The sequence below is a fragment of the Rhodnius prolixus genome, unplaced genomic scaffold, assembly GCF_049639745.1.
Source record: "Rhodnius prolixus isolate KJV_2025 unplaced genomic scaffold, Rpr scaffold_4, whole genome shotgun sequence".
Lineage (NCBI taxonomy): Eukaryota > Metazoa > Arthropoda > Insecta > Hemiptera > Reduviidae > Rhodnius > Rhodnius prolixus.
Genome location: NW_027411614.1, coordinates 3,753,577 through 3,780,491, shown reverse-complemented (window position 1 = coordinate 3,780,491; position 26,915 = coordinate 3,753,577). Strand labels below are relative to the sequence as shown.

Below are 26,915 nucleotides of genomic sequence, written 5' to 3'. Positions count from 1 at the left end.
TAGTTCTCTTGAATTTTTTTCTGTTTATGATTTAGTGATTTAGATAAAAGTCACTAAATCAAACTCAAGTGGATCAAAGTAAATATGTTATCTTGATTCGTTCACAGGAACATTATAAAGAAATAAGAAATTATTTTAAACATTATTATAACTACTTCTCAGAAGGTTTTATAAAAATGATTTAAAATTTAAAAATACTTTCAATTGATTATAACATATTTCATATTGTTAAATATTAAATATATAATTGCTACACTGTCTTTCTGTAAAGTGGGGACACATGATTCTAGAAGTTTCCCTCCATTTGTACAGTTTGGTGTATTGTGATTTTTGGTAATAAAGAACAAAATGGAATACTTTGGTTCTTTAAATAGTGTTTTGGTTTTTTGCTATAAATACATTTAATTTTAACAGAAATGCAGTCAAGAGGTGTACAAGACTGCAGGATGTTTCATTTGGAAAACGTTGTGAAATATGAGTGCTCTGTTTCCCAGTTTAATCACCTAGCAATCTACATTTTCTATTTACGACTTTAGGAAAGTAAGTAATAGATTTTCTTTGATTTTTTTAGAAAACATTAAGAATTGTAAGTCTAGTTTAACTGCATTTTTTTTTAAAAAAAAATTGCATTAAAATGAGCCTATTGTTCGTGTTGTTAGGCTAGGGTACCCGCAGGAACGTTAAGGTCCCCAAAGAAGTGACTAGTCCACTTCCCCCTTACAGGAAAATTTATCGTTAATAAAAATCTTTGTATTTATAAAGTTAAATTAAATTTGGAAAACATTTTAGTGAAAGCTATTTTTGAGCTTTGAAAAGTGTACTGCCTCTGTTAGCCTACTCCCGGGAGTAGTTGTCCGGGGAGCACCTCGAGGAGGTAGAGATCAGTTTTTGCTCCCCAAAGAACGCCTTTCTACGCACGTCCGCATTCTAGTTGGTCTTTAAAACAGGCATAGGATTAAGGAGAACTCCAGTCAATGGAGCTTGTAAAAATGGATTGGGAGAAAATTGGAGGAAAAGGGAATAGGGTAATAAAATCGTTTAGTGATTAAGGGATATACAGGGAAATCTGTCTGCATAGACCAGTGACTAGAATGGCGTAAACCTAGATTTCTAGGTTATGTATACGATGGGGCAATTAGGGAAATAGGGGGATAATCAGAAAGACGTTCGGAAAGAAAAGGGTTTTTGGAGTGGTGGGTAATTGGCATTATAAAAAGATACAGACTTGAAAAAAAACAAGTCTGCAAAACCAACAAAGAAAACGAAATTCTAGAAACAACAAGAAGACGATTAACAACTGAAACCTCAGCCTGAAATTAAACAAATCAACCAAGAAACAACAAATTAAAAATAAGTGAAACGTGTAATAGGTAAAATCTATAAACTAGATACTTTAGCCATCCTTTGAAATTCCTAAGATATGGTTTCTTCTTAAATTGGTGGGGCTCACTGGCCCAACTTACAACTAAGCTTAACCTAACTTATAAACTAGATGCTTTAGTCATCCTATGAAATTCCTAAGATACGGTTTCTTCTTGTATGGCAGGGACACACTTGTCCAACTTACAACTAAGCTTAACCTAACTTATAAACTAGATACTTTAGTCATCTTATGAAATTCCTAAGATATGGTTTCTTCTTAAATTGGTGGGGCTCACTGGCCCAACTTACAACTAAGCTTACCCTAACTTATAAACCAGATAATTTAGTCATCCTCTGAAATTCCTTTGATATGGTTTCTTCTTATATGGCAGGGGCACACTTTCCCAATTTACAACTAAGTTTACCCTAACTTATAAACTAGATACTTTAGCCATCCTTTGAAATTCTGAAGATATGGTTTCTTCTTATATGGCCGGCGCACACTTACCTAACTTACAACTAAGCTTACCCTAACGTATAAACCAGATAATTTAGTCATCCTCTGAAATTCCTTTGATATGGTTTCTTCTTATATGGCAGGGGCACACTTGCCCAATTTACAACTAAGCTTAACCTAACTTATAAACTAGATATTTGGCCATCCTTTGAAATTCCTAAGATATAGTTTCGTCTGAATTTGAGGGTGCATACGGTTTACTTCTAAATTACTTAATTACTTGAAATGAGATGTGAACACCAATAGATTAGGTCTTAAGATATAAACGCGAACTTTGAAAGCTTAATCTAAACCATTACTTTATAAACTAAACACATGTCGCATCCTGTGATATTTCGTAAAATTTGAATTTGGTTAGGCTACCATTGCGATTCTAAGGATATTACATTCATCTGGCATAAAGGGGTCATTTCTCCTGTCTTGTAGCCAAGTTACCTTAAAGCTGATTTCAGTTGGCACCCATTGGATTTCTAATGATCTGTTATGATAGGTAAAATTTCCTTAACTTATAACTATGTAATTTTAAAAACTAATGATTATTCTATTCTAATTTTTGCTAGGCTGGAGTAAGACGTAGATTTACGTAATGCGGTGGTTTGGATTAGTTCCATGTTCTAGCTGCATAGCAGAAATAACAGCCTACAAAGAATCTATGAACCAAGAACATCAAAGAATCATAAAAAAGAGGTATCAGGTTTACTTCCATTTACTATCTACGTTACAAAAGTAACAAACTTTAAATATACAATTAATTTACAATGGTCCATTTTTGTCTGAGGAACAGCTATCGAGAATTCACAAAGAACACAAACCAAACGAAACGAAGCTCTGTGTTCGCCTAACAATCTACTCAGATTTCGCAGATCAAAGTCAAAGTAAACACAAAAAGAAAAGAAGTACTTGTGCTTCTAAATATTTGATTACTAACACGTTTAAAATTTACATAAACCCTAATAACAAAAATACTTTTATTTAACTTCACACGTTTCTAATCTAAAAAAAGGATTTCATCTATTTAGAGTTTAATCCCTATGGATTGTTAATCTACTGCAGCGAAAACAAGTCCATGAACATTAAACTCTCAACAGAAAGAAAAACTATCCCAAAACATTAAATTCAAAACGTTGAACGTATTAAATAAAAGCACATTTTTTGAACTTTTATAGAATTTAAATTCTACATAAATGTTTAATCAAAATTATAATATACTCATAAAACCGTACAAATAGACTTTTTGAGACTGAAGCACTCAATTCGAAGTAAGACAAGCAATTTCACTAAAATAGAACTCCTACATGCTCTGCGCCCAGTTCTGCTTGGCACATTAATAACAGTAACTTAATTGTTCGGCGACATATGTCGTATATAAATGTTCTAGAGATCACATACTATCGAAATACACAGGTAACCGATTTAGTTCCGTTTGCAACACCGAATTACTTCTCGAACACGCTCCGCGCCGAATAATCTTTTAAGCTCTTAAAAATAAAATAGTAATTCGGACGGTGGATATTTAATAGCGAATGTTTTGACGTTCACGGATTACCTAAATACCCGGATATCCGATTTTATCGTTCCATAGAAGACGCGCTAATACAAATCGCACCGTTTTATTTTATATTCGTCCGGATATTAGTATTATGGTACCATACTTTTAAAATATATCGTATTAGTAGTGACCTCAAGAAGAATTGTCACTTTTATGCAAGCAATTATTTTTTTATTAACGTGCAAAGGAGCGTAAGGTGCAGCTAGTTTTAGAGGAATAAAAGAGTGAAATTGCATGTCTGGAAATTAGCTTCAAATTCACTTATCTTTTATACGAAGTTGGGGTAGGAGTTAGTTTTATGCAGGTTAGTAACATACTCGTAATGTAGTAGGAGTAAGAATTTTAAACAAATTAGGTTAGTTATCTATTAAAACTGCATCTCACAACACCTGAACTTTTTCAATGAATGTAAACTGATGTGATGGCCTTTAAATGTGCTTAAAACTATACCTATTTCTATAACTAGTTCTTAAAACTATACCTACTTTTATAACTAATTCTTAAAACTATACCTACTTTTATAACTAATACTTAATTCTATCTCTACTCTAAAACTAACGCTCTATTTAAACTAAACGACAACTAAAAATTTAACTAAAACTAGTGCCATCTATCAGTTTTATTGTCACTTATGATATAGTCAGTTTCAATTCTTACTTCCTAATACATAAGGGAAAGATTCACTAAGAAAAGTTTAATCAAGTATCAACTTGTAACTTTACGAAATTCCAACGTGTATCAATACTGATGAGTTTCAGGAGGAATAAATGCCTAAATAATTAACAGTCAGTGCCATGAGACAAATAATAAAATACATAAATGCTAATGATAAATATGGAGGGTCAATACTAATAAGAACAGAGTTTACAAATCTGCTTCCCAAAATATGATGAACAGCAGTGATTATAATTCAATTGAAATTAATACTAAGTATGGAACACTAGGAAAGAATTGTTTTTATAAAGTCCATGTGAATCATTTTTTGGAGTATCAATTCAACTAATAGCACTCAAAGCAAATGCGAGATTATACAAACTACAATAGATCCAATCAACAAAAACAAAATAACTAAGATTTTGCAACAACGAAAGGACCAATTTCAACAAACACCAAATATTCTTTTCTCCATTGTCCGTTAAGCCATCTACCATTACATCCAAAATATTTGTAGGACTACCATTCCATTCCTTCATCCATATCCACTTTGCTCATCCATAACATCATCCCAGCCTCATTAAAACTAATTCTTAAAACTAAGTTTGTTTTTTTTACCTGGATGAGAATTTTAAAAACATGTCACATACGAGTATGTAAAAATATTGTAGAGTTAGATTCCTTTCTCTATTTATCCATCTCCTGTGTGACATCAAAGTTGGTACATGTGCGAATCATATAACTTCGTATTATATGTCACCGTTTTCACATCACAGCTTCTGGTTTATACTTACTTAAGAGTTAGTAAATTAACTAATTTAACTACGTTTGAAATTTTTTTTGGTGTTCACATCATCACAAGAAGATTATAACTATCTTATAAAACTAACTAACTAACTAACTAAATTACGTTTGAAAAAATATTGGTTTCCACATCACTGCATCAGAATTATAACTATTATTTGAAACTAGGAACTTAATTACTGAACGATGTTTGGTTTCCTCATCACAGCATTAGCGCTAGCGTTTTCTTAAAACTAGCTTATAGCTAACTAAGCTAATTATGAGCTTTTTCCTCATTAGAGCTTAGGTCTAGCGTTTCTTATAACTAACTTATTAATAATAAGCATTTATATGGTATTCGGCTTCCTTATCGCAGCTTGGAATTAGCGTTTTTTAACTAATATCTTATAACTAATTAACAACTAAACAATAATTTGTCCCCAGAATAATTTAAGCTTTTTTCTAAAATTAACTTGTTAACACAATTTTTTTGTTTTCCCATCACTGCATCACACTTATAACTACAAATTTACTAAATTAATTAATTTAAAACTATGTTTGACTTCCACATCACTGAGTGTCGGGATTTGGCTCACTTCTATAGTTTCTTAGTTATTTAATTCGTATTAACCATTTTGACTTCCATATCATAGCTGCTCTGCCCTTGTTCATAAAATTTAATGTCATACTGGTGCTTAATATCAAGAAGATTAGGGAGAAAAATAGTAAAAGATATCTTTTTTTTAAATACAATGTACAAGTTTAACGTAACTTATAAACTAGATATTTAGCCATCCATTGAAATTCCTAAGATATGTTTTTTTCCTATATGGCAGGGGCTCACTTGTCCAACTTACAACTAAGCTTAACCTAACTTACAAACTATATAATTAAATCATCCATTGAAATTCCTTTGATATGGTTTCTTCCGATATAGCAGGGGCACACTTGCCCAACTTACAACTAAGCTTAACCTAACTTATAAAATAGATAACTTAGTCATCAATTGAATATTCCTTTGATATGGTTTCTTCTTATATGGCAGGGGCTCATTTGTCCAACTTACAACTAAGCTTAACCTAACTTACAAACTATATAATTAAATCATCCATTGAAATTCCTTTGATATGGTTTCTTCTGATATGGCAGGGGCACACTTGCCCAACTTACAACTAAGCTTAACCTAACTTATAAAATAGATAACTTAGTCATCAATTGAAATTCCTTTGATATGGTTTCTTCTTATATGGCAGGGGCTCACTTGCCCAACTTACAACTAAGCTAAACCTAACTTATAAACTAGATACTTTAGCCATCCTTTGAAATTCCGAAGATATGGTTTCTTCTTATATGGCAGGGGCACACTTGCCCAACTTAACAACTAAGCTTAACCTAACTTATAAACTAGATATTTAGTCATCCATTGAAATTCCTTTGATATGGTTTCTTCTGATATGGCAGGGGCACACTTGCCCAACTTACAACTAAGCTTAACCTAACTTATAAAATAGATAACTTAGTCATCAATTGAAATTCCTTTGATATGGTTTCTTCTTATATGGCAGGGGCTCACTTGTCCAACTTACAACTAAGCTTAACCTAACTTACAAACTATATAATTAAATCATCCATTGAAATTCCTTTGATATGGTTTCTTCTGATATGGCAGGGGCACACTTGCCCAACTTACAACTAAGCTTAACCTAACTTATAAAATAGATAACTTAGTCATCAATTGAAATTCCTTTGATATGGTTTCTTCTTATATGGCAGGGGCTCACTTGCCCAACTTACAACTAAGCTAAACCTAACTTATAAACTAGATACTTTAGCCATCCTTTGAAATTCCGAAGATATGGTTTCTTCTTATATGGCAGGGGCCCACTTGCCCAACTTACAACTAAGCTTAACCTAACTTACAAATTAAATACATTAGTCATCCTTTGAAATTCCTAAGATATGGTTTCTTCTTATATGGCAGGGGCACACTTGCCCAACTTAACAACTAAGGTTAACCTAACTTATAAACTAGATATTTAGTCATCCATAGAAATTCCGAAGATATGGTTTCTTCTGATATGGCAGGGGCACACTTGCCCAGCTTACAACTAAGCTTAACCTAACTTACAAACTAAATACATTAGTCATCCTTTGAAATTCCTAAGATATGGTTTCTTCTTATATGGCAGGGGCTCACTTGCCCAACTTACAACTAAGCTAAACCTAACTTATAAACTAGATAATTTAGTCATCCATTGAAATTCCTATGATATGGTTTCTTCTGATATGGCAGGGGCACACTTGCCCAGCTTACAACTAAGCTTAACCTAACTTACAAACTAAATACATTAGTCATCCTTTGAAATTCCTAAGATATGGTTTCTTCTTATATGGCAGGGGCTCACTTGCCCAACTTACAACTAAGCTTAACCTAACTTACAAACTAAATACATTAGTCATCCTTTGAAATTCCTAATATGGTTTCTTCTTATATGGCAGGGGCTCACTTGCCCAACTTACAACTAAGCTTAACCTAACTTATAAACTAGATAATTTAGTCATCCATTGAAATTCCTTTGATATGGTTTCTTCTTATATGGCAGGGGCTCACTTGCCCAACTTACAACTAAGCTAAACCTAACTTATAAACTAGATACTTTAGCCATCCTTTGAAATTCCGAAGATATGGTTTCTTCTTATATGGCAGGGGCACACTTGCCCAACTTAACAACTAAGGTTAACCTAACTTATAAACTAGATATTTAGTCATCCATTGAAATTCCTTTGATATGGTTTCTTCTGATATGGCAGGGGCACACTTGCCCAACTTACAACTAAGCTTAACCTAACTTATAAAATAGATAACTTAGTCATCAATTGAAATTCCTTTGATATGGTTTCTTCTTATATGGCAGGGGCTCACTTGTCCAACTTACAACTAAGCTTAACCTAACTTACAAACTATATAATTAAATCATCCATTGAAATTCCTTTGATATGGTTTCTTCTGATATGGCAGGGGCACACTTGCCCAACTTACAACTAAGCTTAACCTAACTTATAAAATAGATAACTTAGTCATCAATTGAAATTCCTTTGATATGGTTTCTTCTTATATGGCAGGGGCTCACTTGCCCAACTTACAACTAAGCTAAACCTAACTTATAAACTAGATACTTTAGCCATCCTTTGAAATTCCGAAGATATGGTTTCTTCTTATATGGCAGGGGCCCACTTCCCAACTTACAACTAAGCTTAACCTAACTTACAAATTAAATACATTAGTCATCCTTTGAAATTCCTAAGATATGGTTTCTTCTTATATGGCAGGGGCACACTTGCCCAACTTAACAACTAAGGTTAACCTAACTTATAAACTAGATATTTAGTCATCCATAGAAATTCCGAAGATATGGTTTCTTCTGATATGGCAGGGGCACACTTGCCCAGCTTACAACTAAGCTTAACCTAACTTACAAACTAAATACATTAGTCATCCTTTGAAATTCCTAAGATATGGTTTCTTCTTATATGGCAGGGGCTCACTTGCCCAACTTACAACTAAGCTAAACCTAACTTATAAACTAGATAATTTAGTCATCCATTGAAATTCCTATGATATGGTTTCTTCTGATATGGCAGGGGCACACTTGCCCAGCTTACAACTAAGCTTAACCTAACTTACAAACTAAATACATTAGTCATCCTTTGAAATTCCTAAGATATGGTTTCTTCTTATATGGCAGGGGCTCACTTGCCCAACTTACAACTAAGCTTAACCTAACTTACAAACTAAATACATTAGTCATCCTTTGAAATTCCTAAGATATGGTTTCTTCTTATATGGCAGGGGCTCACTTGCCCAACTTACAACTAAGCTTAACCTAACTTATAAACTAGATAATTTAGTCATCCATTGAAATTCCTATGATATGGTTTCTTCTTATATGGCAGGGGCTCACTTGCCCAACTTACAACTAAGCTTAACCTAACTTACAAACTAAATACATTAATCATCCTTTGAAATTCCTATGATATGGTTTCTTCTTATATGGCAGGGGCTGACTTGCCCAACTTACAACTAAGCTTAACCTAACTTACAAACTATGTAATTTAGTCATCCATTGAAATTCCTTTGATATGGTTTCTTCTGATATGGCAGGGGCACACTTGCCCAACTTACAACTAAGCTTAACCTAACTTATAAAATAGATAACTTAGTCATCAATTGAAATTCCTTTGATATGGTTTCTTCTTATATGGCAGGAGCGCACTTGCCCAACTTACAACTAAGCTTAACCTAACTTACAAACTAGATATTTTGTTTAATTCGTATTTACCATTTTTGGCTTCCATATCATAGCTTCATTGCCCTTGGTCATAAAATTTAATGTCATACTGGTGCTTTATATCAAGAAGATTAGAAAGAAAAATAGTAAATGATATCTTTTTTTTTTTTTTTTTTTAAATACAATGTACAAGCTTAAAGTCTCTTAAAACTAACTTAACTGAAGTTGGTTTTCTTCATCACAGCTTGGGATTAGAGTTACTTAAAACTAACTTATAACTAAGTAGCATTTAAATTTTTTGGTTTCCACATCAAAGCTTGTTCCACATCTTCATTATCATTGACGTTCTTCATTATCCTTGATCTTATTAATTATCTTAACTATACTTAAAACTAATTGTTTGGAACATGAATAGTTTAATTTGTTAGTAAACTATAATGTTGTTTCAGTGTAACGTCACTAAATAAACTATACTTAAAGCAACAGAAGGCCTTCTTTAATTGTGTTAGGTCAGAATGTTTATTCTGTCATGAAGTATCGCTATGTATATATTTTTCTGTTTATCACTTTTACTTGTTTTTGTAAATAATCCATTATTGATTTTAAAAGAACGCTGATTCTTATATTAGTACAGAAATTGTGTATTTAGGTGGCAATGAATTTTTCGCTAGTTAATTTAAGTTTCGATCATAAAAGGAAAAAGGCAAATTTAAGTGAAAAGCAGATATCAATACAGAAAAAAGTTGAAAACAATTAAACACGCTTGCTCTAGAAATGACGAAATATTATTAGTTTTATTTTAAGTTCGAGCTGTAGCAGTTGAGGTATATATTTTTTAGCCATTTTTCATATATATCTCGAAACTTTCGCGAAACTGCACGAGATAACACTTTCATATTCTACAACCCTTTTAAAACAGTTCTAATTTATCATTTCGCTTATGGTTGATGAATATATTTCTATTTATAAAGTTTAATTAAATTTGGAAAAAATTTAAATTGAAGCTACATTTGAGCTTTAAAAAATGTACTGTCTCTGTTAGCCTACTTCCGGGAGTAGTTGCCCGGGGAGCACCTCGAGGAGGTAGAGATCAGTTTTCGCTCCCCAAAGAACGCCTTTCTACCCACATCCGCATTCTAGTTGGTCATTTAAGCAGCCATAGGTTTACGTAGAACTCCATACAAAAGAGTTTGAAAAATGGATTGGGATAAAATTTGTGGAAAAGGGGATAGGGTAAGAATATCGTTTAGTGATTGAGGGATATACAGGGAGATCTGTCTGCATTGACCAATGACTAGAATGAGTTAAACCTAGATTTCTAGGTTATGTATAGGATGGGGCTATTAGGGAAATAGGGGTATTATAAGAAAGGCGTTCGGAAAAGAAAGGTTTTTGGACTGGTGGGTAATTGGGCTTACAAAAAGATACAGACTTGAAGAAAACAAAGTCTGCAAAACCAAGAACGAAAACGAAATTCAAGAAAGAACAAGAAGACGATTAACAACTGAAACCCCAGCCTGAAATTAAACAAATCAACCAAGAAACAAAAGATTTTAAAACAATGAAACGTGTAATGTATAAAATCGGAGCCAGTGTTTTTTGTCACGAAGTGTTGTGCAGGATGTGTATCCGAGATAAATCTAACACAATAATTAATCAGTCGGTACATTTGATTCACATTTAGTCTTAAAAAACCGAGTAAAAACATTGTTAGTGGCCACTAAAATGTTTTAAATAATTATAATTCCAAGTATTCATTTAGGTGATTAGTGAACATGCAATTAGTGAAATGATTTAATTTTTTCATGCATTATTATCATGCTATTAGTTACACCATATTAATTGAAAATGAAAATGTAAAATAAGTGGAATTATAATTAACCTTGAAGCGAAATATCATACTAGAAAATTTGTAAAAGTAAGAGTTAAAATTATTAATAATAGAACTCCTAAAGATTTTCAAATGACTACAAAGCTATTAATGTAGAAACAATAAGACTGCATTTAGAATGCTATCAATAATAACTAGAAAAGATCATCTACCCTAAGACGAATTTGAAATGAAACAATCCCGACAGGTTTCTAGTAACCACCGAACGCTTTTAACCTGTTAACCGTTTTCTTCTTCCAATCAATGTCACTCTTTTACCTAAATACAACCTTCTTTTTAAGATTAAAACGAAGATTAATTAATAAAACTATATTGCCAGGAAATATACTCTATCGGTTCTAAAAGAGAAAAAGCCACTTAAATGCAACAATAATGCTAAGTGTAAAACAAAAAATACAAGTGAAATTTAAACATATACCAATACATCAAGAGTACTTCAACAGTCGGCAAAACAAAATAGAAGTGTTCACTTAAATTAGTTTAAGTTGTGTATTTATCAGATGACTTGCACTGAAATTACTATGATAGTCAGTATGTAACTAAATAAACTATTTGTTCCAAACAATTTCCTTAAATACTACTTATCAACTACTTTGAGATCCACTACTGAGGTGTCTAATGATATGGTTTTCTTCTGAGCTGAAGGACGGACACTCCACTAAGTTAAAAACTAAGCTAACTTCTAAACTAATTACATCAGGCATCCATTGAAATTCCTAAGATATGGTTTCTTCTGATATGGCACGGGCATACTGCCCGACTTACAACTAAGCATAACCTAACTTATAAACTAGATACTTTAGCCATCCTTTGAAATTCCGAATATATGGTTTCTTCTTATATGGCCGGGGCACACTTGCCCAGCTTAACCTAACTTACAAACTAAATACATTAGTCATCCTTTGAAATTCCTAAGATACGGTTTCTTCTTATATGGCAGGGGCACACTTGCCCAACTTACAACTAAGCTTAACCTAACTTATAAACTAGATACTTTAGCCATCCTTTGAAATTCCGAAGATATGGTTTCTTCTTATATGGCGGGGCACACTTGCCCAACTTACAACTAATCTTAATCTAACTTACAAACTAGATAATTTAGCCATCCATTAAAATTCCTAAGATACGGTTTCTTCTTATATGGCAGGGGCTCACTTGCCCAACTTACAACTAAGCTTAACCTAACTTATAAACTAGATATTTAGCCATCAATTGAAATTCCTATGATATGTTTTCTTCCTATATGGCAGGGGCACACTTGCCCAACTTACAACTAAGCTTAACCTAACTTATAAAATAGATAACTTAGTCATCAATTGAATATCCTTTGATATGGTTACTTCTTATATGGCAGGGGCACACTTTCCCAACATACAACTAAGCTTAACCTAACTTACAAACTAGGTAATTTAGTCATCCATTGAAATTCCTTTGATATGGTTTCTTCTTATATGGCAGGGGCACACTTGCCCAACTTACAACTAAGCTTAACCTAACTTACAAACTAGGTAATTTAGTCATCCATTGAAATTCCTTTGATATGGTTTCTTCTGATATGGCAGGGGTATACATGCCCAACTTACAACTAAGCTTAACCTAACTTACAAACTAGGTAATTTAGTCATCAATTGAAATTCCTTTGATATGGTTTCTTCTGATATGGGAGGGGCACACTTGCCCAACTTACAACTAAGCTTAACCTAACTTATAAAATAGATAACTTAGTCATCAATTGAAATTCCTTTGATATGGTTACTTCTTATATGGTACGGGCACACTTGCCCAACTTACAACTAAGCTTAACCTAACTTACAAACTAGGTAATTTAGTCACCCATTGAAATTCCTTTGATATGGTTTCTTCTGATATGGCAGGGGCACACTTGCCCAACTTACAACTAAGCTTAACCTAACTTATAAAATAGATAACTTAGTCATCAATTGAAATTCCTTTGATATGGTTTCTTCTTATATGGCAGGAGCGCACTTGCCCAACTTACAACTAAGCTTAACCTAACTTATAAACTAGATATTTTATTTAATTCGTATTTACCATTTTTGGCTTCCATATAATAGCTGCTTTTTCGTTGGTCAGAAAATTTAACGTCGTACTGGTGCTTAATATCAAGAAGATTAGGGAGAAAAATAGTAAAAGATATCTTTTTTCTTTTTTTTAAATACAATGTACAAGCTTAACCTAACTTATAAACTAGATATTTAGTCATCAATTGAAATTCCTCTGATATGGTTTTTTCTTATATGGCAGGGGCACACTTGCCCAACTTACAACTAAGCTTAACCTAACTTATAAAATAGATAACTTAATCATCAATTGAAATTCCTTTGATATGGTTTCTTCTGATATGGCAGGGGCATACATGCCCAACTTACAACTAAGCTTAACCTAACTTATAAAATATATAACTTAATCATCAATTGAAATTCCTTTGATATAGTTTCTTCTGATATGGCATGGGCACACTTGCCCAACTTACAACTAAGCTTAACCTAACTTACAAACTAGGTAATTTAGTCATCAATTGAAATTCCTTTGATATGGTTTCTTCTGATATAGCAGGGGCACACTTGCCCAGCTTACAACTAAGCTTAACCTAACTTATAAAATAGATAACTTAGTCATCAATTGAAATTCCTTTGATATGGTTTCTTCTTATATGGCAGGGACACACTTGCCCAACTTACAACTAAGCTTAACCTAACTTACAAACTAGGTAATTTAGTCATCCATTGACATTCCTTTGATATGGTTTCTTCTGATATGGCAGGAGCACACTTGCCCAACTTACAACTAAGCTTAACCTAACTTATAAAATAGATAACTTAGTCATCAATTGAAATTCCTTTGATATGGTTTCTTCTTATATGGCAGGAGCGCACTTGCCCAACTTACAACTAAGCTTAACCTAACTTATAAACTAGATATTTTATTTAATTCGTATTTACCATTTTTGGCTTCCATATAATAGCTGCTTTTTCGTTGGTCAGAAAATTTAACGTCGTACTGGTGCTTAATATCAAGAAGATTAGGGAGAAAAATAGTAAAAGATATCTTTTTTCTTTTTTTTAAATACAATGTACAAGCTTAACCTAACTTATAAACTAGATATTTAGTCATCAATTGAAATTCCTCTGATATGGTTTTTTCTTATATGGCAGGGGCACACTTGCCCAACTTACAACTAAGCTTAACCTAACTTATAAAATAGATAACTTAATCATCAATTGAAATTCCTTTGATATGGTTTCTTCTGATATGGCAGGGGCATACATGCCCAACTTACAACTAAGCTTAACCTAACTTATAAAATATATAACTTAATCATCAATTGAAATTCCTTTGATATGGTTTCTTCTGATATGGCATGGGCACACTTGCCCAACTTACAACTAAGCTTAACCTAACTTACAAACTAGGTAATTTAGTCATCAATTGAAATTCCTTTGATATGGTTTCTTCTGATATGGCAGGGGCACACTTGCCCAGCTTACAACTAAGCTTAACCTAACTTATAAAATAGATAACTTAGTCATCAATTGAAATTCCTTTGATATGGTTTCTTCTTATATGGCAGGGACACACTTGCCCAACTTAAAACTAAGCTTAACCTAACTTACAAACTAGGTAATTTAGTCATCCATTGACATTCCTTTGATATGGTTTCTTCTGATATGGCAGGAGCACACTTGCCCATCTTACAACTAAGCTTAACCTAACTTATAAAATAGATAACTTAGTCATCAATTGAAATTCCTTTGATATGGTTTCTTCTTATATGGCAGGAGCGCACTTGCCCAACTTACAACTAAGCTTAACCTAACTTATAAACTAGATATTTTATTTAATTCGTATTTACCATTTTTGGCTTCCATATAATAGCTCCTTTGCCGTTGGTCAGAAAATTTAACGTCATACTGGTGCTTAATATCAAGAAGATTAGGGAGAAAAATAGTAAAAGATATCTTTTTTCTTTTTTTTAAATACAATGAACAAGCTTAACCTAACTTATAAACTAGGTAATTTAGTCATCCATTGAAATTCCTATGATATGTTTTCTTCCTATATGGCAGGGGTTCACTTGCCCAACTTACAACTAAGCTTAACCTAACTTATAAAATAGATAACTTAGTCATCAATTGAAATTCCTCTGATATGGTTTCTTCTTATATGGCAGGGGCACACTTGCCCAACTTACAACTAAGCTTAACCTAACTTACAAACTAGGTAATTTAGTCATCCATTGAAATTCCTTTGATATGGTTTCTTCTGATATGGCAGGGGTACACATGCCCAACTTACAACTAAGCTTAACCTAACTTATAAAATAGATAACTTAGTCATCAATTGAAATTCCTTTGATATGGTTTCTTCTTATATGGCAGGGGCACACTTGCCCAACTTACAACTAAGCTTAACCTAACTTACAAACTAGGTAATTTAGTCATCAATTGAAATTTCTTTGATATGGTTTCTTCTGATATGGCAGGGGCACACTTGCCCAACTTACAAGTAAGCTTAACCTAACTTATAAAATAGATAACTTAGTCATCCATTGAAATTCCTTTGATATGGTTTCTTCTGATATGGCAGGGGCACACTTGCCCAACTTACAACTAAGCTTAACCTAACTTATAAACTAGATATTTTATTTAATTCGTATTTACCATTTTTGGCTTCCATATGATAGCTGCTTTGCCGTTGGTCATAAAATTTAACGTTATACTGGTGCTTAATATCAAGAAGATTAGGGAGAAAAATAGTAAAAGATATCTTTTTTCTTTTTTTTAAATACAATGTACAAGCTTAACCTAACTTATAAACTAGATATTTAGCCATCCATTGAAATTCCTATGATATGTTTTCTTCCTATATGGCAGGGGCTCACTTGCTCAACTTACAACTAAGCTTAACCTAACTTACAAACTAGGTAATTTAGTCATCCATTGAAATTCCTTTGATATGGTTTCTTCTGATATGGCAGGGGTACACATGCCCAACTTACAACTAAGCTTAACCTAACTTATAAAATAGATAACTTAGTCATCAATTGAAATTCCTCTGATATGGTTTCTTCTTATATGGCAGGGGCACACTTGCCCAACTTACAACTAAGCTTAACCTAACTTACAAACTAGGTAATTTAGTCATCAATTGAAATTCCTTTGATATGGTTTCTTCTGATATGGCAGGGGCACACTTGCCCAACTTACAACTAAGCTTAACCTAACTTATAAAATAGATAACTTAGTCATCAATTGAAATTCCTTTGATATGGTTTCTTCTTATATGGCAGGGGCACACTTGCCCAACTTACAACTAAGCTTAACCTAACTTACAAATTAGGTAATTTAGTCATCCATTGAAATTCCTTTGATATGGTTTCTTCTGATATGGCAGGGGCACACTTACCCAACTTACAACTAAGCTTAACCTAACTTATAAAATAGATAACTTAGTCATCAATTGAAATTCCTTTGATATGGTTTCTTCTTATATGGCAGGAGCACACTTGCCCAACTTACAACTAAGCTTAACCTAACTTATAAACTAGATACTTTAGTCATCTTTTGAAATTCCTTTGATATGGTTACTTCTTATATGGTACGGGCACACTTGCCCAACTTACAACTAAGCTTAACCTAACTTACAAACTAGGTAATTTAGTCACCCATTGAAATTCCTTTGATATGGTTTCTTCTGATATGGCAGGGGCACACTTGCCCAACTTACAACTAAGCTTAACCTAACTTATAAAATAGATAACTTAGTCATCAATTGAAATTCCTTTGATATGGTTTCTTCTTATATGGCAGGAGCGCACTTGCCCAACTTACAACTAAGCTTAACCTAACTTATAAAATATATAACTTAATCATCAATTGAAATTCCTTTGATATGGTTTCTTCTGATATGGCATGGGCACACTTGCCCAACTTACAACTAAGCTTAACCTAACTTACAAACTAGGTAATTTAGTCATCAATTGAAATTCCTTTGATATGGTTTCTTCTGATATGGCAGGGGCACACTTGCCCAGCTTACAACTAAGCTTAACCTAACTTATAAAATAGATAACTTAGTCATCAATTGAAATTCCTTTGATATGGTTTCTTCTTATATGGCAGGGACACACTTGCCCAACTTACAACTAAGCTTAACCTAACTTACAAACTAGGTAATTTAGTCATCCATTGACATTCCTTTGATATGGTTTCTTCTGATATGGCAGGAGCACACTTGCCCAACTTACAACTAAGCTTAACCTAACTTATAAAATAGATAACTTAGTCATCAATTGAAATTCCTTTGATATGGTTTCTTCTTATATGGCAGGAGCGCACTTGCCCAACTTACAACTAAGCTTAACCTAACTTATAAACTAGATATTTTATTTAATTCGTATTTACCATTTTTGGCTTCCATATAATAGCTGCTTTGCCGTTGGTCAGAAAATTTAACGTCATACTGGTGCTTAATATCAAGAAGATTAGGGAGAAAAATAGTAAAAGATATCTTTTTTCTTTTTTTTAAATACAATGAACAAGCTTAACCTAACTTATAAACTAGGTAATTTAGTCATCCATTGAAATTCCTATGATATGTTTTCTTCCTATATGGCAGGGGTTCACTTGCCCAACTTACAACTAAGCTTAACCTAACTTATAAAATAGATAACTTAGTCATCAATTGAAATTCCTCTGATATGGTTTCTTCTTATATGGCAGGGGCACACTTGCCCAACTTACAACTAAGCTTAACCTAACTTACAAACTAGGTAATTTAGTCATCCATTGAAATTCCTTTGATATGGTTTCTTCTGATATGGCAGGGGCACACTTGCCCAACTTACAACTAAGCTTAACCTAACTTATAAAATAGATAACTTAGTCATCCATTGAAATTCCTTTGATATGGTTTCTTCTGATATGGCAGGGGCACACTTGCCCAACTTACAACTAAGCTTAACCTAACTTATAAAATAGATAACTTAGTCATCAATTGAAATTCCTTTGATATGGTTTCTTCTTATATGGCAGGAGCGCACTTGCCCAACTTACAACTAAGCTTAACCTAACTTATAAACTAGATATTTTATTTAATTCGTATTTACCATTTTTGGCTTCCATATCATAGCTGCTTTGCCGTTGGTCATAAAATTTAACGTTATACTGGTGCTTAATATCAAGAAGATTAGGGAGAAAAATAGTAAAAGATATCTTTTTTCTTTTTTTTAAATACAATGTACAAGCTTAACCTAACTTATAAACTAGATATTTAGCCATCCATTGAAATTCCTATGATATGTTTTCTTCCTATATGGCAGGGGCTCACTTGCTCAACTTACAACTAAGCTTAACCTAACTTACAAACTAGGTAATTTAGTCATCCATTGAAATTCCTTTGATATGGTTTCTTCTGATATGGCAGGGGTACACATGCCCAACTTACAACTAAGCTTAACCTAACTTATAAAATAGATAACTTAGTCATCATTTGAAATTCCTCTGATATGGTTTCTTCTTATATGGCAGGGGCACACTTGCCCAACTTACAACTAAGCTTAACCTAACTTACAAACTAGGTAATTTAGTCATCAATTGAAATTCCTTTGATATGGTTTCTTCTGATATGGCAGGGGCACACTTGCCCAACTTACAACTAAGCTTAACCTAACTTATAAAATAGATAACTTAGTCATCAATTGAAATTCCTTTGATATGGTTTCTTCTGATATGGCAGGGGCACACTTGCCCAACTTACAACTAAGCTTAACCTAACTTATAAAATAGATAACTTAGTCATCAATTGAAATTCCTTTGATATGGTTTCTTCTTATATGGCAGGGGCACACTTGCCCAACTTACAACTAAGCTTAACCTAACTTACAAATTAGGTAATTTAGCCATCCATTGAAATTCCTAAGATATAGTTTCTTTTGATCGGACTGGTGGGTATGTGGGATTACAAAAAGATAGAGATTTGAAGAAAACAAAGTCTTCAAAGAAAATGAAATTTAAGAATCAACAAGAAAACGATTAACAACTGAAACCCCAGCCTGAAACTAAGCAAATCAACCAAGAAACAAAAGATTTTAAAACAATGAAACGTGTAATGTATAAAATCGGAGCCAGTGTTTTTTGTCACGAAGTGTTGTGCAAGATGTGTATCCGAGATAAATCTAACACTATAATTAATATTTGATTTATATTTAGTCTTAAAAAACCGAGTAAAAACATTGTTAGTGGCCACTAAAATGTTTTAAATAATTATAATTCCAAGTATTCATTTAGGTGAGGAGTGAACATGCAATTAGTTAAATGATTTAATTTTTTCATGCATTATTATCATGCTATTAGTTACACCATATTAATTAAATATGAAAATGTAAAATAAGTGGAATTATAATTAACATTGAAGCGAAATATTATACTCGAAAATTTGTAAGAGTAAGCGTTAACTGAAGCTACATTGAGCTTTGAAACGTGTACTGTCTCTGTTAGCCTACTCCCGGGAGTAGTTGCCCAGGGAGCACCTCGAGGAGGTAGAGATCAGATTTCGCTCCCCAAAAATTACCTACCGATTATCGCAATAACTATGAGGTTAAGGATTATATTTCCTTATTAATGCATTGTACAAACTTAAAATCTAGATATTGTTTTCAATAATTGAGAACGTTTTAAGATTTGCTGTATTGACGTGTAATGGAATACTTGTTATAATAAAATTTCTCATAAACCTTGAATAATATTTTAATTTCCTTCAGTCTAGTATATTATATTTAAGAACATAAGAAATCTTTTTAGGGAATCGAAATGCCCTCCAATTGTTTTAAATAGCAATTGATGGATCTTTCCATAGCTTAAAATTTTTTTAATGAAGTAATTGACTAGCCCATTACTCGTAAGGATCATATAAAGTCACTTAGTGTATTTTAAATCAAAGATATTTATATCTTTCTTTTTGTTCAATGCTTAACTCCAAAGTGAAGGTTGCCTTTCTTATTGTGCGCTTTAAAATTATTTCAAAATCCACTCAATTGTAGATTATAGCATGTTTCATTTGAATCCTTAATTGATTTCATTAATTACTTTTATTTTAAACTATTTGAATTTCTATTATAAAATTTTAATTTGCAGTGTTCTTATTGAATAAAATAATAAATATTGTTACTTATTTTTTTTTCCAAAATTTGCTAAACCCCTGCTTATTCTGTTCAAGGTTGGTAAAGACTGTTCGGGATGACATACTTCACAATTCGGACTATTGATTGTTTTAGAAAAGTGTTAAGAAATGTCCCAAGGTCTGAAGCTATTTCAAGAGTTAAGTTAAAACAAAAAAATAATTTAAAATTAGAATAAACATGAATTTAAATTCAAAATGTAAAAATTAATAAAGTGAAATAGAAAAATAATTAAAGAAATACGAATCATTGCTTGTCTAGGCATGCAAGATTCGTTGGTCGACCACGTGCTAATTCACTTTTTTAAATTTTTTAGTTAAAAAATATTTAAAATAATTCCGAAAATTAATTTTATAATTAAATGTAAAAATTAATTAAGTAAAATAGAAAAATAATTAAAGAAATAAGAATTATTGCTTGTCTAGGCATGCAAGATTCATTGGTCGACCACGTGTTAATTCACTTTTTTAAAATAATTCCGAAAATTAATTTTATGTTAAAATGTAAAAATTAATTAAGTAAAATAGAAATATAATTAAAGAAATACGAATCATTGCTTGTCTAGGCATGCAAGATTCATTGGTCGACCACGTGCTAATTCACTTTTTTAAATTTTTTAGTTAAAAAATATTTAAAATAATTCCGAAAATTAATTTTTTGTTTAAATGTAAAAGTTAATTAAGTAAAATAGAAAAATAATTAAAGAAATAAGAATTATTGCTTGTCTAGGTATGCAAGATTCGTTGGTCGACCACATGCTAAATTGTGTAATTTTTTATTAAAAAGTATATTTAAAATAATAACAAAAATTAATTTCATGTTAAAATGTAAAAATTAATAAAGTGAAATAGAAAAATAATTAAAGCAATAAGAATCATTGCTTGTCCAGGCATGCAAGATTCATTGGTAGACCACGTGCTAATTCAATTCTTTTAATTTTTTAGTAAAAAAATATCTAAAACTTCGTAAAATTAATATATTTGTATCACTTTATTAAATTTAATAAAAATTTGATTGAATTTAATTAAATAAATAATTAAATCTTACTTACGTGAACAGCATAGATGTTCACTGGTCGGGAGCCCAATGGCAACTGACTGCAAAAATCCGTTAGTCGCCATATTTGAACTTGGATTTTTTATAAAATCAAATTTAAGCATGTTCCAAGGTCTAAAGCTATTTCAAGAGTCAAGTTACTTCAAATAAATAAATAAATAAATTTAAAATTACAATAAACATAAATTTAAATTCAATATGTAAAAATTAATAAAGTGAAATAGAAAAATAATTAAAGCAATAAGAATCATTGCTTGTCCAAGCATGCAAGATTCGTTGGTCGACCACATGCTAAATTGTGTAATTTTTTATTAAAAATTATATTTAAAATAATAACAAAAATTAATTTCATGTTAAAATGTAAAAATTAATAAAGTGAAATAGAAATATAATTAAAGAAATACGAATCATTGCTTGTCCAGGCATGCAAGATTCATTGGTCGACCACGTGCTAATTCACTGTTTTAAATTTTTTAGTTAAAAAATATTAAAAATAATACCGAAGATTAATTTCATGTTAAAATGTAAAAATTAATTAAGTGAAATAGAAAAATTAAAGAAATAAGAATTATTGCTTGTTCAGGCATGCAAGATTCATTGGTAGACCACGTGCTAATTCAATTCTTTTAATTTTTTAGTAAAAAAATATCTAAAACTCCGTAAAATTAATATATTTGTATCACTTTATTAAATTTAATAAAAATTTGATTGAATTTAATTAAATAAATAATTAAATCTTACTTACGTGAACTGCATAGATGTTCACTGGTCGGGAGCCCAATGGCAACTGACTGTAAAAATCAGTTAGTCGCCATATTTGAACTTGGATTTTTTATAAAATTAAATTTAAGCATGTTCCAAGGTCTAAAGCTATTTCAAGAGTCAAGTTACTTCAAATAAATAAATAAATAAATTTAAAATTACAATAAACATAAATTTAAATTCAATATGTAAAAATTAATAAAGTGAAATAGAAAAATAATTAAAGCAATAAGAATCATTGCTTGTCCAAGCATGCAAGATTCGTTGGTCGACCACATGCTAAATTGTGTAATTTTTTATTAAAAATTATATTTAAAATAATAACAAAAATTAATTTCATGTTAAAATGTAAAAATTAATAAAGTGAAATAGAAATATAATTAAAGAAATACGAATCATTGCTTGTCCAGGCATGCAAGATTCATTGGTCGACCACGTGCTAATTCACTGTTTTAAATTTTTTAGTTAAAAAATATTTAAAATAATTCCGAAAATTAATTTTATAATTAAATGTAAAAATTAATTAAGTAAAATAGAAAAATAATTAAAGAAATAAGAATTATTGCTTGTCTAGGCATGCAAGATTCATTGGTCGACCACGTGTTAATTCACTTTTTTAAAATAATTCCGAAAATTAATTTTATGTTAAAATGTAAAAATTAATTAAGTAAAATAGAAATATAATTAAAGAAATACGAATCATTGCTTGTCTAGGCATGCAAGATTCATTGGTCGACCACGTGCTAATTCACTTTTTTAAATTTTTTAGTTAAAAAATATTTAAAATAATTCCGAAAATTAATTAAAGAAATAAGAATTATTGCTTGTCTAGGTATGCAAGATTCGTTGGTCGACCACATGCTAAATTGTGTAATTTTTTATTAAAAAGTATATTTAAAATAATAACAAAAATTAATTTCATGTTAAAATGTAAAAATTAATAAAGTGAAATAGAAAAATAATTAAAGCAATAAGAATCATTGCTTGTCCAGGCATGCAAGATTCATTGGTAGACCACGTGCTAATTCAATTCTTTTAATTTTTTAGTAAAAAAATATCTAAAACTTCGTAAAATTAATATATTTGTATCACTTTATTAAATTTAATAAAAATTTGATTGAATTTAATTAAATAAATAATTAAATCTTACTTACGTGAACAGCATAGATGTTCACTGGTCGGGAGCCCAATGGCAACTGACTGCAAAAATCCGTTAGTCGCCATATTTGAACTTGGATTTTTTATAAAATCAAATTTAAGCATGTTCCAAGGTCTAAAGCTATTTCAAGAGTCAAGTTACTTCAAATAAATAAATAAATAAATTTAAAATTACAATAAACATAAATTTAAATTCAATATGTAAAAATTAATAAAGTGAAATAGAAAAATAATTAAAGCAATAAGAATCATTGCTTGTCCAAGCATGCAAGATTCGTTGGTCGACCACATGCTAAATTGTGTAATTTTTTATTAAAAATTATATTTAAAATAATAACAAAAATTAATTTCATGTTAAAATGTAAAAATTAATAAAGTGAAATAGAAATATAATTAAAGAAATACGAATCATTGCTTGTCCAGGCATGCAAGATTCATTGGTCGACCACGTGCTAATTCACTGTTTTAAATTTTTTAGTTAAAAAATATTAAAAATAATACCGAAGATTAATTTCATGTTAAAATGTAAAAATTAATTAAGTGAAATAGAAAAATTAAAGAAATAAGAATTATTGCTTGTTCAGGCATGCAAGATTCATTGGTAGACCACGTGCTAATTCAATTCTTTTAATTTTTTAGTAAAAAAATATCTAAAACTCCGTAAAATTAATATATTTGTATCACTTTATTAAATTTAATAAAAATTTGATTGAATTTAATTAAATAAATAATTAAATCTTACTTACGTGAACTGCATAGATGTTCACTGGTCGGGAGCCCAATGGCAACTGACTGTAAAAATCAGTTAGTCGCCATATTTGAACTTGGATTTTTTATAAAATTAAATTTAAGCATGTTCCAAGGTCTAAAGCTATTTCAAGAGTCAAGTTACTTCAAATAAATAAATAAATAAATTTAAAATTACAATAAACATAAATTTAAATTCAATATGTAAAAATTAATAAAGTGAAATAGAAAAATAATTAAAGCAATAAGAATCATTGCTTGTCCAAGCATGCAAGATTCGTTGGTCGACCACATGCTAAATTGTGTAATTTTTTATTAAAAATTATATTTAAAATAATAACAAAAATTAATTTCATGTTAAAATGTAAAAATTAATAAAGTGAAATAGAAATATAATTAAAGAAATACGAATCATTGCTTGTCCAGGCATGCAAGATTCATTGGTCGACCACGTGCTAATTCACTGTTTTAAATTTTTTAGTTAAAAAATATTAAAAATAATACCGAAGATTAATTTCATGTTAAAATGTAAAAATTAATTAAGTGAAATAGAAAAATTAAAGAAATAAGAATTATTGCTTGTTCAGGCATGCAAGATTCATTGGTAGACCACGTGCTAATTCAATTCTTTTAATTTTTTAGTAAAAAAATATCTAAAACTCCGTAAAATTAATATATTTGTATCACTTTATTAAATTTAATAAAAATTTGATTGAATTTAATTAAATAAATAATTAAATCTTACTTACGTGAACAGCATAGATGTTCACTGGTCGGGAGCCCAATGGCAACTGACTGCAAAAATCCGTTAGTCGCCATATTTGAACTTGGATTTTTTATAAAATCAAATTTAAGCATGTTCCAAGGTCTAAAGCTATTTCAAGAGTCAAGTTACTTCAAATAAATAAATAAATAAATTTAAAATTACAATAAACATAAATTTAAATTCAATATGTAAAAATTAATAAAGTGAAATAGAAAAATAATTAAAGCAATAAGAATCATTGCTTGTCCAAGCATGCAAGATTCGTTGGTCGACCACATGCTAAATTGTGTAATTTTTTATTAAAAATTATATTTAAAATAATAACAAAAATTAATTTCATGTTAAAATGTAAAAATTAATAAAGTGAAATAGAAATATAATTAAAGAAATACGAATCATTGCTTGTCCAGGCATGCAAGATTCATTGGTCGACCACGTGCTAATTCAATTCTTTTAATTTTTTAGTAAAAAAATATCTAAAACTCCGTAAAATTAATATATTTGTATCACTTTATTAAATTTAATAAAAATTTGATTGAATTTAATTAAATAAATAATTAAATCTTACTTACGTGAACAGCATAGATGTTCACTGGTCGGGAGCCCAATGGCAACTGACTGCAAAAATCCGTTAGTCGCCATATTTGAACTTGGATTTTTTATAAAATTAAATTTAAGCATAATTCAGTTTAAAATGGATTAATAACAAGTTAATTTAGATAAAAGAAATGATTTTCTCACACTATTAATAGTTTTAAAGTCTTTTTTAAAATAAATAATTTGGGACTACTTTATGACGTCACTCAAAAGCACAAGGTTTTGCGGAAGAATACAAAAAGTAGTTCCAGTTAAAAATTAATGATACTAATTCTTTTCTTTTGAAAAATGAAAGAATATTAAATTATCAAGTTGAAATAAGTAGTTGAAAAGTTTATTTTCCATTAGAAATTGTTTTTTAAGGCAAAAATGAGCACCTGTACTTCTGACCTTCTTTGGCTAATTCTTGAAAATCTGCTCGATAGATTTTCTTCGTATTTGGAATTTAAATTAAATAATAGGTAAAGTTTAATAATAAATTAGTGGTAAAACTTAAAATTTTATTTAAATACTAGTTTACGAGTGTGACCTAGGGCTGAAGTTGTACTCCAAAAGTGGTCTCAAAATATGTTTTCAGAGAACGGTTTTCAGTAAAATTTATGTAATACGGCTTAAATTAAAGGTGAACGCATCTCCCTAACCATTACCCATTGACCTATTATCAAGATTGTATGTGTGGAGAGAGGTGTTTTGACTAGATTAGATATTTTTGGAGCGACGAGCGACATTGCCCACTCCTCACTAGTACGACTCTGAAGTCGTACTGAGGACACATCTTGTTTGACAGTTGTATATAAACAGTTTAAGTGCTACCTGGTGGCAAACATGTGAACTAAATTTTGTTTACATAGTAAACAAATCCAGTAAGTGCTGCAACCTGGTGGCAAACATGTGAACTAATTTTCCTTTTTTTTTCATTTTGTCTTAATTCGACGACCCTCTTTGGCAGGAAGCACTCCAGTTTCGACTCTGAAGAATAACATTATACAATGAGATTGTTCGTCTACTGAATCGTCCTACAAATCAAACTCAACTTCCTTGAAAATCAATGTTAATTTTTTATACGTTTAAATAAAAATAATCAATCTTTTAAAAAAGAAAACGCAAGAAAGTAAAACTGAGTGTTAGTAATTATATGAACTTAATTCATATTCAAAATAGCAGTTTACTGCACTCTTTTAAGTGAAATAAACATTTTTTAAATAAAAACTCGTCATTTTTTGTTATTGTACCTTTCAATTTTCCAATCAAATTAAAACTTTCTTGAACACAGAATCTTTACTATACTCATTCCGATTCTACAGGAATATATGAACAAAAAGGTTTAATCACGTAAAAATGCTCAAGTTTTAATAAATAATGGATAAGATTACCTGGAAGATAACACCACAGAGTGTTAGGCAGATTTCCTTATTAGGATATTGCAGGAATAGACATGGATGGGAATCACCTCTTATTTACGGAAGTGCTGCAGCATTAAAAGAAATTCCCTCAAAAGTAATCATTTTAGATTATGTCTCAGCTTTACAGGGCTGTGAGTCGGCCAAGGGCTGAAAGTATTAAACCTTAGTAAATGATTTGAATT

General features: G+C 30.8%; 1 long non-coding RNA gene across 3 annotated transcripts; it reads left to right on the top strand.

Annotated features, from left to right (window-relative positions):
• Nucleotides 1-283: 283 nt before the first annotated feature.
• On the top strand, nt 284-26,465 carry LOC141456466 (uncharacterized). 3 transcript variants are annotated; one of them, XR_012459780.1, is made up of 3 exons: nt 284-540; nt 2,440-2,566; nt 2,664-2,818. It is a non-coding gene; the product is annotated as an uncharacterized lncRNA (long non-coding RNA). The 3 variants fall into 3 exon arrangements; XR_012459779.1 differs by lacking the exon at nt 2,664-2,818 and adding an exon at nt 26,280-26,465 and having other exon boundaries at nt 285-540; XR_012459778.1 differs by lacking the exon at nt 2,664-2,818 and adding an exon at nt 20,283-22,860 and having other exon boundaries at nt 286-540.
• Nucleotides 26,466-26,915: the final 450 nt, after the last annotated feature.